Raw genomic sequence first — 12342 nt, 5'->3', positions numbered from 1 at the left:
CATTATATAGGTAGGGAGTTACACAGAAATCAGTTACATTCCAATCACATTATAACATTAATTCACAAGTCCAAAATCTTGATCTTTCAGCAAAACAACAGTCTGGAGTAATAGTCCAGTCACTATTGTATATAATGTTCCTCTTTGATGAGAGTCTCAGAGTTTCTCTTAGACAGCATCAGCAATGGAAGAAATGTCTCAGCAGTCAGCAATCGCCATTCTCAGGAATCTGCCAAGTCTTCTTGACATTTTGGATAACTTCAGTAACAGGAGAGGGAGGTCAGGTCACCCACCAGCTTCACTGCTTTCTTCTGGGCCTTGCTGGTTGAAGAGAAATTCACCTATCCCCTTGGCCTGTGAAAATATAAACAAATAGCCCCTCTCTTCAGGGTGTCAGTGACCTGGAAAAAGAATTATGATTAAGCTTTGGGGTTCCTTCGTGTCCTTCATGTCCATCTTTCTCCCAACGTGGTTGCGTCCTTCTGAGGGGAGCCCATCAGCTTTATTCTGCAGAAACATAAATGCACAGCCCTTTCTCTGGGTGAGAGATGAACCCGGATCCCAAACGCGGTTTCCATCATCTTGGGATTTCTTAGGATCAGTTTTCTCTGCAGAAGTGAAAATATGTTTCTCTGCCCTACCTTTGTTTCAAACTTTAAGTAAGGAGAACTTTTTTTGTTAAATTGACCAAATGAAATTTGTTGCACATAAGATTCCTCTTCTCCTCCTTCTGTTTTAACAATGCAGCCTTTAAAGTATTGCTGGCAATCTCAGTTACCTTGCTTGGTCTTGATCCAGTAAAACAACTAGTTAGATAGCCTTCATTGTTATAAAAATACTGGCTCCCAGCCCTCAGAGAATTAAGAGAACTGACTAATTACCATACTTTCAAAGACTGAAAAACATCTCAATAAATTTATTCAGCTGTTCCTGAAGTAACTTACTAATCAGACATTTTTTCCTCCAAGTTCACCGGTAAGGTTACAGGCTCAATTAAGCCCTTTGCTCTTCAGGCTTCTCACACTGTATGATTTTACCATCTTGCTATCGTCTCTCTTACTTAACTTCACTCATTCCCTTCACGCTGACTTTAGTGGAAGTTAATGGGACATTTTTAGGCCCTCCTGACTGCACTAAAGAAATGACCCCCCATCCTAAGTTTAAAAGCCTTTCGCTTCAATTTCTAATTCCATGTGGTGGCGCTATTGTTTCACCACAAGAGCATTCCAGAAGACCCCTTGATTTAAACCATGGTCAGATTTCTCAAGCACTCTTTCCTGCCAACCATAACTTTTAACTCTAAAAATGCAAGGAAGAAAAAATTGGCTTAAGCGATCTTCCCTTTTTTTAAGTTTTTGGCTCTCCATTATATTTTGATCATAGATTTTTATAATTTATTATTTTAAAATATTTTTAAATTGTTTTATTAGGGGCTCATAGAACTCCTATCACAATTCATATATACATCAATTGTGTAAAGCACATCTTTGCATTCATTGCCTTCATCATTCTTAATACATTTGCTCTCCACTTAATCCCCTCCCTCATGAGCCCTTGATGACTTATAAATTATTATTTTGTCATATCTTGCACTGCCTGATGTCTCCCTTCACCCACTTTCCCATTGTCTGTCCCCCAGGGAGGAGGTCACATGTAGATCCTTGTAATCAGTTTCCTCTTTTCAAACCACTCTCCCTCTACCCTCCCAGTATCACCACTCACACCACTGGTCTTAACGATATTATCCACCCTGGATTCCCTGTGCTTCCAGTTCCTGTCTGTACCAGTGTACACCCTCTGAACTAGCCAAACTTGCAAGGTAGAATTCAGATCATGACAGTGGGGGGTGGGGAGAAAGCATTTAAGAACTAGAGGAAAATTGTATTTTTCATCGATGCTACATCGCACCTTGATTGGCTCCTATCCTCCCCTAGAGGGGATCTCCAGTGGCTGACATATGGGCTTTGGGTCTTCACTCTGCAAAACATGGTATATCAGAATAAATCACTGCCTTAATTTCTTCTTCATAATCGTGACCAATAACTCCAGCAACACCTTGAGAATTTAGGTTGGACTTTCCTAATAAACATCTTATTTTGTTGTACATGAGCCAGATAAGAATAACTGAGATGTGAGATTGAAAGAAATAAAAGTTTTGATAACAAAAGAAACCTGCGCAGGGACCAGCCAGCCCTAGACAAAATGTGGCCATCGGCTGGTCCCTTTCGCTTACAGACTTGGTTTTTTATAAGGCTTCATTAGATTGCTATACTGTGCAAGCAGGCTGGTATACAAGCAGAAATTGGGGTTGAACAGTGCGACTAAGCAGGCTGGTACAGAAGCAAAACTGGCCGTTAAGCAGCGCGACTGAGCAAGCAGACTTTGAGGTTGCACAATTTTCTGGCACAGGATAGTCGTTTGCTGGTTTTTAGGAACAAGGGGCTAGTTGGCCTTTTCCTTCTTTCTTTCTTTCTTTTTTTTGAAAATGTTATAAGGCCTGAGATTGCACTTTAGGACTGGTGCAGAATGATTGCTTAATATAAAATGGTTCTATTTAGGCTAACAATCACAATTAGTTCTTTGGTAGTGGACACCAATTACTGCTCTTAATAATTTCTAATTTAATCACAGCTTTTGGCTTTTTCTCCCAACTCTTATCAACTCCAGTAACAATTTGAATTTCTTGAGTATTTAGGTTAAAACTTCCTGATAAAAACTGTATTACTTCTTCTTTTTTTGGGGGTGTGTGTGTGAATAATTTTTAATAGGGTTGTTGGAGGTTTTCACAAACATGGCAAAATCACGCAATGCTGCCGGCATTGGATGCAATCCGGGGCCAGAAGTCCGCACACTCCTTTGCAACGGGTCCTGTGATGGCCGAACCTTTCATCTCGCCTTTATTGTTCACAATGACCCACGCATTATCTTCGAAAGAAAGGAACACACCATCTTTTCTCCGGTAGGATTTCCGTTGCCGTATTACCACTGCAGGATGGACCTTCTTTCTGAGCTCGGGTTTGCCTTTCTTGACTGTGGCCATCACTATGTCACCCACTCCGGCAGCGGGCAGTCTGCTTAGCCGGCCCTTGATCCCCTGCACAGAGATGATATATAGATTTTTGGCTCCTGTACAAGAACGAAAACAAGACATGATTCACTCTGGCTTTCATCCCAAGGTGTATTACTTTTTCAATAAGAGGTTCCTGCTTCTAGAATCAGCAAAGGGCTGTGAGGGCTTCTGAGAGCCATCTGTTAGTTAGTCAAAACAACAGCAGGGAGAACAGAGCCTGGGCTTTTGCAAGATTGGTTAGGTCTGGTCTCCTGCTGTGAAGCTGGGTGATACCTGCAGTTTCTCTCTTCTTTGCTCTGGCAGGCAGACGCCTTGCCTCCCATGCTTTGTTTGGCAGGGTCTGTATCAAGCTCCTTCCACTATTTCCCCACTGGGAAGTCTTGGCTAATGAGTTCTCTTCCTACAGCGGGGCAGAGTTCAGGTTCTATTAAACCCACTCGATGTCCCTGGCCCATGCTCTGACATAGGCCGCAGCCTGCTCTGCCTACACTCTCTGTGAAGATGACCTGTCTTCCCACAACTAAAACACTTTTTTCTAGGTCTGATATAATTTGCCAGTGCAGCTGCCATGAGGTCGGCCTTGTATTCCTCTGTCTCTACATTCCTGCATATCCTGAGATAATCTAGCAGAGTGCCCTGTTCCCTGTGGAAGGTATTTTTACAACGCTTATTGGAGAAATCATAAGATAGCTTATGCACTAAGTCTCTTACTGCCTGGACATTCTTTACACATTTGGAAATAGAACTTTTGGAACACAAAGTCAGCATAGGATTCATCAATCCGCTGTCTTATAGCCATGCAACTTGGCTTTCTCTCTCCTGATGGAATTATCTTTTCCCAGGCACTCAAGCAAACCTCACGTATCTATCCTATTATCTGTTGAGTAAACTGTAGTTGAGACTCAACTGTAATATAATTCTCATCCTCTAGTGTTGGATTGGGGGAGGGAATGCGAGCTCACCTTGGGCGCATGGAAGAATTCTGACCAGTTGAGATGCAAAAGCTGCAAAAGGAGTTTATTTGCTAGCTCAAGCTAGGGCTTCCCTCCCTCCACTGCCCAACACAGTGGGGACCCAGCAGCCAAAGGGAATCAGCCCTGAGTTCTTTGTTCACTGGGCTTTTATGGGGCCAGGGCCAGGGGGCAGTCCAGTGTTGCTGTTCTTTAAATTGATTAGAGAAAACTTCTGGTGCCAGCATTGTCCAGTGGTGGTTGGCAAGCAGTTTCGCACATGTTTTCTTGACTGGTCAATCGGTGGGGGGTGGGGGGGGTGGTCACTGCTCCTTGCTGTAGAAAAATTAAATCTAACCCTCTACAATTTTGTAGGACTATCTCAGAAAGAGAGCTTACAGATTTTTCTAGATGCGTTATTGCATCTTCTAGTCTGGCTAAATCCTCATCAATTAAACTCTAGAACTGGGTCAGTCCATTATTTTGGTTGCTTAGAGCAGCTATTTCTATGCCCGCTCCAGCAGCGCTAACTCTGAGTAACAGACCAACAGTTAAAACAGTGACAGAAAAAGAGGACCTGATGCAAGGGGCTTAATTGGAGAGCACATGCTTTGAGAATGATTGGGGCAGGGAATGTGTGGATGTGCTTTATACAATTGATGTATGTACATGTATGGATTGTGATAAGAGTTGTATGAACCCCTAATAAAATGTTTTTTAAAAAAAACCAGTGACAGGTTCTCTTTTAACCTTCTGGTAGTGCTGGTTTGACCATTGTAAGCATCCATCTTCCCACGAATGGTAAATAACCCACGGGAAAAGAATTATATTTACACAGAATTCTGTAGCATTGGTGGAGTGTAACAACTTGGTATACAGGCAAGGGGGAGGGTAGGAATTTGAACATATCCACAAACTACTTTTAGTAGGAATTATCCACTTACTGCTTTGGTTGACCTGAGAATTTATGCTTATACAGAGGGCTCATATTTTTTTGGATTTTTTCCCACACACGCTCCAATTCCTTGAACATTTTCTATTGTGAAACTTTTTTTCTTACGGCTATTCCAGTCACAACTTGCATCAGCCTCCTGGACCAAAATTCTGTTTATAGCTAAGGCATCATATTATGGGGGTTCTATACTATAATAAAGCCAACAACTTTTGGTAGCATTTGGGTTAGTACTGTTTAAAGCATTATACGTTGATACTATTAAATCAAACAAAGGAGAACTGAGATAAACCCTGTTCTGCGTGTCTTCTGGACCAGCCGTTGATGTTACAGTATGTAGGACTTTTGGTACTGGGGTGGCTATTACTTTGGAAGGCCCACATTATTCCTCGGATCCAGGTTTCCCAGTGATGTGGATGGTGATTTTTATGGTATTATTGGCATCAGCACTATTACTTGACACAAATTTCATTGACACAGAGTCTTCTTTAGAACTCCATTTCCAGTCACCATCATTGGTGGTTACACAAGCCCATTCAGAACAATAGGGCCATCATGCTTTACTGGAAGACCCCTGCTGCAGGCTGCGTCCCCACAACTTTGCTCTGTCAGTGCCCTGAGGCCATGTCATAGGGCACACATGAAACCCCTGTTTCCTCATGACCAGTTTATTATTTAAAGGTGTGCTATACCCGACATGCCATGCCACTCGGGGGGCAGGACCAATCCTTCTCTCTTGCCAGAGCTGTTCAAGGCTGAAAAATATTTCAAGATACCGCATCGCAGTTATTGGATGTGTCTTACTTACTGTTGCCAGAATGTCACCGGTGACTACATTTTTTAGAGTCCAGGTGTGAATCTAAGGTTCATGTTGGTTATAGTCTCATTTTCCTTGATAATCGCAGAGAGGAACACCCAGAGGGCCACAGGCCACAGGATCATGATAGTCTACTGAGGCGCACCCAAAGGGGGTTGGTGGGGTGCTGAGTTACCGTCCACACCTTTTCCAGAGGCTCTGCTAGGCGGGTATGGCTGTGGTGAATCCAGGCAGCTATCCCATCCTCCAACTTTAAGTCTGTAGGGGAGGTTAAAACAACCTGATAAGGCCCCTTCCATTTGGTTTCTAGATTTTTGCTATGGAACCTTCGAACCCAGACCTAATCTCCAGGCAAATGCTCATGTTGACTTGCAGCTGCATTTGCCTGCTCAATAGCATTTTGGTTAACAGCCTGAATGGTAGGTCAAACATTGGCCTGTCTGCTCTGCAAGGCTTGCATAGCCCCTAATATCTCAGCAGGCCTGCATAGAGCAGATTGAATGCTCTAGGGATAATGGGGAGTGGTTTACCATACACAATTTCAAAAGGTGTCAATTCAAACATGGGGGAATTCCGCACACGGAATATAGCAAACGGGAGGAGAGTCACCTAGTTTTTGCCAGTCTTGGAGGCTGATTTGGTCAAAGTCTACTTTAAAGTTCTGTTCATTCTCTCTACTTGCCCAGAGCTTTTTGGGTTGTATGTACAATACAGTTTTCAATTTGTCCCCAGAGCCCAGGATAAATTCTGAACGACCTCGGTTACAAAAACAGGCCCATTGTCGGATTCAATTGTTTGAGGCATTCCATATCTTGGAGCTATTTCTTTTAACACCTTTTTTGCTACTATCAGGGCTGTCTCTCTTTTAGTTGGGAAAGCTTCTACCCAACCTGAAAAAGTCTCAATGAGGACTAACAAGTACTTGTAACCATATTTGCCTGGCTTGATCTCAGTGAGATCCACCCCCCAATGTAGCCCAGGTTGCTTACTTCTTTCTCTAGCCCCTTGATGCATATTTATAATTTTACCTGGTTTCATTTCTTGGCAGACATGGTATTGGCTCACCAGCTGTTCTGCAGTCAGTCCTTGGTTTTTGAACTGTAGTTTGGCAGTTTGCAACAATTGTAGCGTCTTTTCCCCCAAATGAGTAGTACGGTGTAAATTGTACAGCATCTCTTGCGTCCCACCTCAGCCGGGAGGATAGGATTGTTCTGGGCTTTTAGCCACGGCGAGCCCTCTTCTATTAGGGCTTACAGCTCTTGTTTGACCCAAAGTTCTTCAGCTGTGTATCCAGGCACATGTGGAAAGGACCCCTTTCCTGGAAAAGAAAATTGAACAAGGCATACTTGCCCACCTGGTTCTACAGGTCCATCTCCTTCCTTTTCTTGGACCGCAGCCTTTTGCACCTCCTTGTCTGTGGCACAATGGCCCTTAGCTTCCATGGAGTCTCCTTGTTGATGGCTGGGTGTGTGCACCACTGCCACAGCTTTTGGCAGTGTTACAGCTTCCAGTGGCTGCATCACCTCAGTCTTATTCTTTATTTCTTTTCTTTTAGCAGTTATGAATCTTTCTTTTTACTGTGAGTACTGATATTCATCCTGGTTGGTGGTGTGGAGTAGTTAAAAGTGTCTTTTTTAGTCTGCCAAGCAGACTTGTTCGTTTTAAAGTATATTTGGGCATTTAACTTGGTTAAAATATCTCTTCCTAGCAGGGGTGTCGGGCACTTTGGGATGAGCATGAACGAGTGACTTACTTGACCCACGCTGAGGTCCATTTTGCGCGTAGAAGTCCATCAGTACCAGTTGGTCTCTGTGACACCTTGCACCCAGCTGGTACAAGACGACAGTTTTTCATTGTTGTGGGTGGGGACCGAGTGTTTTGCCTCTGTGTCAACCAAGAAATCAACCAGTTTCCTCTCCACCAATCATGGTACCCTAAGCTCGGGGAGTGATTCTGAACCCCGAGTTCCTCATTCTAGGTCCTGCCTTTTTCCCCCTTCCTTAAAAATAGGGGACATGCTGGCTTATGAAGATTGGGGCACCTGTCAAACTGGTGTCCATCCTCCTGGCAATGCCAGCACCATATCATTCCTTTCAAAAGCTCTTTTTTGAGACAATCTCTGGCCCAGTGCCCTCTTTCCTCGCAGTAGCTGCACTGATCTTTTCCTAGTCTAGGCCTCCCATTTCTATTAACACATTCCCTTGTTCTCCCTCTTCACTTGCAGTAGCTGCCACTAATACTTGGGCAATTTCCCTTGTAATCTTCCTGGTTTCTCCTGCCTGGAACCTTCGATCTTCCATCCGCTGTCTTTCTTTCCTCTCTTCTGAGGTTTCTCTATTGTTATAGACCTTCACTGCCACCTCCGACAAATCCTTAAAATTTTTTCCCCAGCCTTTCTACTTTCTTTTGACATCTGGTGCAGCTTGATTAATAAAAGCCATTATTACTGCAGCCCTACTTTCCTCTGATGTCAGGTTTATGGGGTATACAGCCTAAAAGCTTCCATGATGTGTTCTAAGAATGCAGCTGGACTTTCCTGGGGACCTTGCCTTACATTACCCACCTTGGTCAAATTGGGCGGCTTTTTTGCTGCCACTCAGAAATCAGGCATGAGAACCTGGCGATAAATTCGGAGCCTCTCCCTACCTTCTGGTTCATTGAAGTCCCATGCAGGTCTTTTTGGGGGAAGTGGGGAGGTGGGGGAGGGAGAAACTAACAGCAATGGTGACTGTATAACACCACTCAAAGGGAACAAACATCAGAATTTCAGGTGATAGGATGCATGGGATGGTGGAAGTTACAGCAAAATATACATATATATTGAGGGTTCTGGGGGTTGCAGGGTTGGGCTGGGAGTGGATAGGGGGAGCTGATATGAAGGTATCACAGTTGATGATGGCAGCAATTGTACAATTATGTTTGATCCAATAGAACTATGGATTTAAATACATAAGCTACCACATAACTACACTTGAAGGAATATTTTAAGAGATTTCTTGTTAACTTCTGTAGCAAGGTTCCACCAGAAACAAAGGGAATATTTTCAACACTCCCCTTTTTTCCTTTCACCCCTTATACAATTTGCTTATAAGGTATTAATATCTATTCCATTCTCTTAAATAACTCTTAGGTAAGGTGGCAGTAACTTGTAACCCTTTGAATTCTCTATAACATGGACCAAACTTAAATACAGTGTCAAAGGATTTCCAGAGTCAGTTCTGATTATTAGTGGCAATTCTGTACTTCTTGATATTATTACATGTCTCAAATCTTCACCCCATATTTTCTGACATGCATTAAAAATGGCATAGCTATGGCCGACTGCAAATACAGGCACTAATAAAAACTGCGTTACTATGATTTTTAATGCATCTTTTTCATGGTCTTTCCCCCACGCTGTTATAACGCCATGTACTGCTGTTGGAACAGAATAGCCTGGAACAGGACCTTTTGTTCCATAGTATTTTTTATTTAAAGAAATTCCCACTACTCGATGTGCTCCTGTAAAGCAGTGGTTCACAACCTTCCTAATGCCACGACCTTTAATACAGTTCTTCATGATGTCGCTGACCCCAACCATAAAATTATTTTGTTGCTACATCATCACTGTAAGTTTGCTACTGTTATGAATCATAATGTAAATCATAACGTGTTTTCTGATGGTCTTAAGTGACCCCTGTGAAAGGGTCGTTCGATTCCCCAAAGAGGTCATGATCCACAGGTTGAGAACCACGGCAAAGTTAACCAAATGAGCAGAGGCTCCAATGCCAGCAGTCGCTTGGGAAGATAATCCTTTGTAGCCAAAGTCATATAATTTCTATTCAAGACCATTTAAGTTGCAGATGTTTCTAACACACATTTAGCCAATAGTGTTTTCTATTCCCTTGACTTTGTGGCTACTGGGATTGGATCCCAAGACTACACAAGTATAGTCTCAATCCAGTATTGTAGATGTGTCTACTGATTTTGAGTGACCTTAGCACAATGTTGTATGGCAGCAATTGAATGATCTTCTAGCCCCTGCTTGAAAATCTGACCCCAGTTGAGATGAAATGTCCTCTGTCAGAGAGGTTTTTAACACGTACACATAAAGCAGGTGATTTATGTCCCATGAGCACTTGGCAGGCTCTCTATCTTGTTGCTTGGGAGACCAGCTCAGACTATTGCACACCCTGAGGGTAAAAGCCTTCCTTCATCTTGGTGTCCATCAAACATTAGTGGACACATACTATATTTGTCCTTTTGTGATCAACTAACTGCACGCAGCATAATGATTTCCAAGTCCCTTCACATCATGTGGTGTTTCATAATGCCATCCCTGTTTTTCAGAAATGCATGGTATTCTATTGTGTGTATGTATCAGAGTTTCTTTATACAGTCTCCTAATAATAGGTATTTGGACAGTTTTCAGCTCACCCAACATGGCAGAGTCTCTTACAATAAAATTTCTTAGGATAACCTTTACTACTCTCAAAGCATTGACATGATTTGTGTTGTGATGTAAAGTCAATCATCATTGACATTTTTCTCACCAATGCAATTTTCAGTTTTCTTAGCAGGATTAATCCTTAGCCCCATGACAACCATATGCCCACCCAGAAATGACACAAGATATAACCTGTACAACAATAAGTAAACAAACAAAAATAAAAGCAGTCCCACCATTCTCCATAAACTTCTGATCTGACCTCTACTTGGAATCTATCTTTGAGATCTTCAAGACCTTCCTTAAAATGCTCAATTCATCTAAAAACCACTATTTTATATCGAGCAGCCAAAGTTTCATGTCCCCTTGAGTTTCTTAAATACGCGATAATAGCCTTCGGCTCAAAATACTTTTCTTCCACACAGTACAAAACACAGACCGTGCTTTTCATTCTTTCTTTCTTTTTTAAAGACTCTCTAAGGAAACTAAGACAACTGTATTGCTTAGAGAACTTGTTTGCAGCAATCCACTGATTGACCCAACATATGCATATACATTTTATTTGGAATAAACCCTTGCATACAGAATCTGCTTTGCTACCAAGCTCACTGGCTCCAACTGGATGCTAGGCTCTTCTACACAATGGGAAAATAAATAAATCAGTAAGGGACCTTCATCCCTCTCCTGCCTCCCTAAATTTTGATTTTGGGGAACATGCATTGGGCACTGTCTCAAACAATTTAAGTAAATACATGTTTGTTGGTTTTCTTTTTGTTCTCTTGATTACCCATCTGAAAAAATTGGCAGCCTGTACCTTGGTTGACTATCTTCTGTGAGCCCAGCACAGCTGTCTCACTGGGTTATCTCACTGAGTGCCCCTCATACAGTAATACATGGTGTGTCCTCAGAACTCAGACCTTTCAGCTCCATGCAGGCTGTGCTTATGGATGTTTCCCTGGTCATGGTGACTCTGCTCTGGAACTTTGGTGGGTATCTTGTTCCACCATTACTAGTGTAGATCTCTCCCATCCACTCAAACCTGTGTCCAGGGGTCTGCCTCACCCAGTCAATAAGGTAACTGGTGAGTGAGTGTCCAGAATTTTTGCAGGAGATCTTCACTGAAGCACCCCGCTTCTTCACTTCAGCACCAGATTGGACCAGCTGGACCTCAGAGTCACTGCCTGTTGAGTGAAGACAGGTGGACAAAATCAATCTAGGGTAGCTACAATCACTTCCTCCTCCCTGAGACCGGTGACTTCTTTCCCGGTAGCTGCCACCACCAGGAAGAGGATTCTCAAGATCCAGTCCATGGTGTGAGAGCTGTCTCCTCAGCGTTTCTGTCGGGGAGGGTATGCTAGTTAAACGATCCTTCAGGAAACACAACATACTCATATTTGATCTAGTAGATCTCTGATTGTTTGCATATTCATGTGGTGGAGTATTTAAAAGTAAGGCTTGTGATTAATAAATTACTTGTCATGAAGAATTCTATCTATCATGCAATCCCTAATATCCAATCAACAAAGCTGTATTTTTCAACTTTTGAAACTTTGTGACAACTTTCTAAAAACTTTGTATTTCAATCACTCATGGAAATTATAGTGCCTCCTGATTTTTCATGTGATTAATTATGACTAATTATGACTCCTGATTTTTCATGTGATTAATTATTAATTAATTATGAGACTGCAGCAGTTCATTAAATTTTTTCATTTTTTCATCTTAAACTTCAGTAAACTTTAAATTAGTCTTCCTTGGCAGCCTATGGATATTAACTTTTCACTGACTTTGAACGTTGTATTTCAGGATGAAATGATTTGGATAATGAATACAAGATCATTTTTTCTTCAATTTTTCATTCCAGAAACAGTAAACCATAGAATTATGGATCCCCAAAACATCAATCCATTTAAACATCCACTTAAAGTTTTGCATACCCAAGATATCAATATTCAGCATTCTAGTGATTTATGGAAATTCCAAGTGTATTGGAGGCATATTTCATAATTCCACAGTCTTATTTTATAGACATTAATTTCTTTAGCATCTTGTGTTATTTAGTTTTTACCTTGACTTGGAGGAATGTTAACAGAGCAAATCTGCTTTCCTCTCAAAAATCCATACCCA

The sequence above is a fragment of the Tenrec ecaudatus genome, chromosome 15 (assembly GCF_050624435.1).
Source record: "Tenrec ecaudatus isolate mTenEca1 chromosome 15, mTenEca1.hap1, whole genome shotgun sequence".
NCBI classification, from domain to species: Eukaryota; Metazoa; Chordata; class Mammalia; order Afrosoricida; family Tenrecidae; genus Tenrec; species Tenrec ecaudatus.
The sequence above is the reverse complement of the archived record's forward strand: the minus strand, read 5'-3'. Positions refer to the sequence as shown.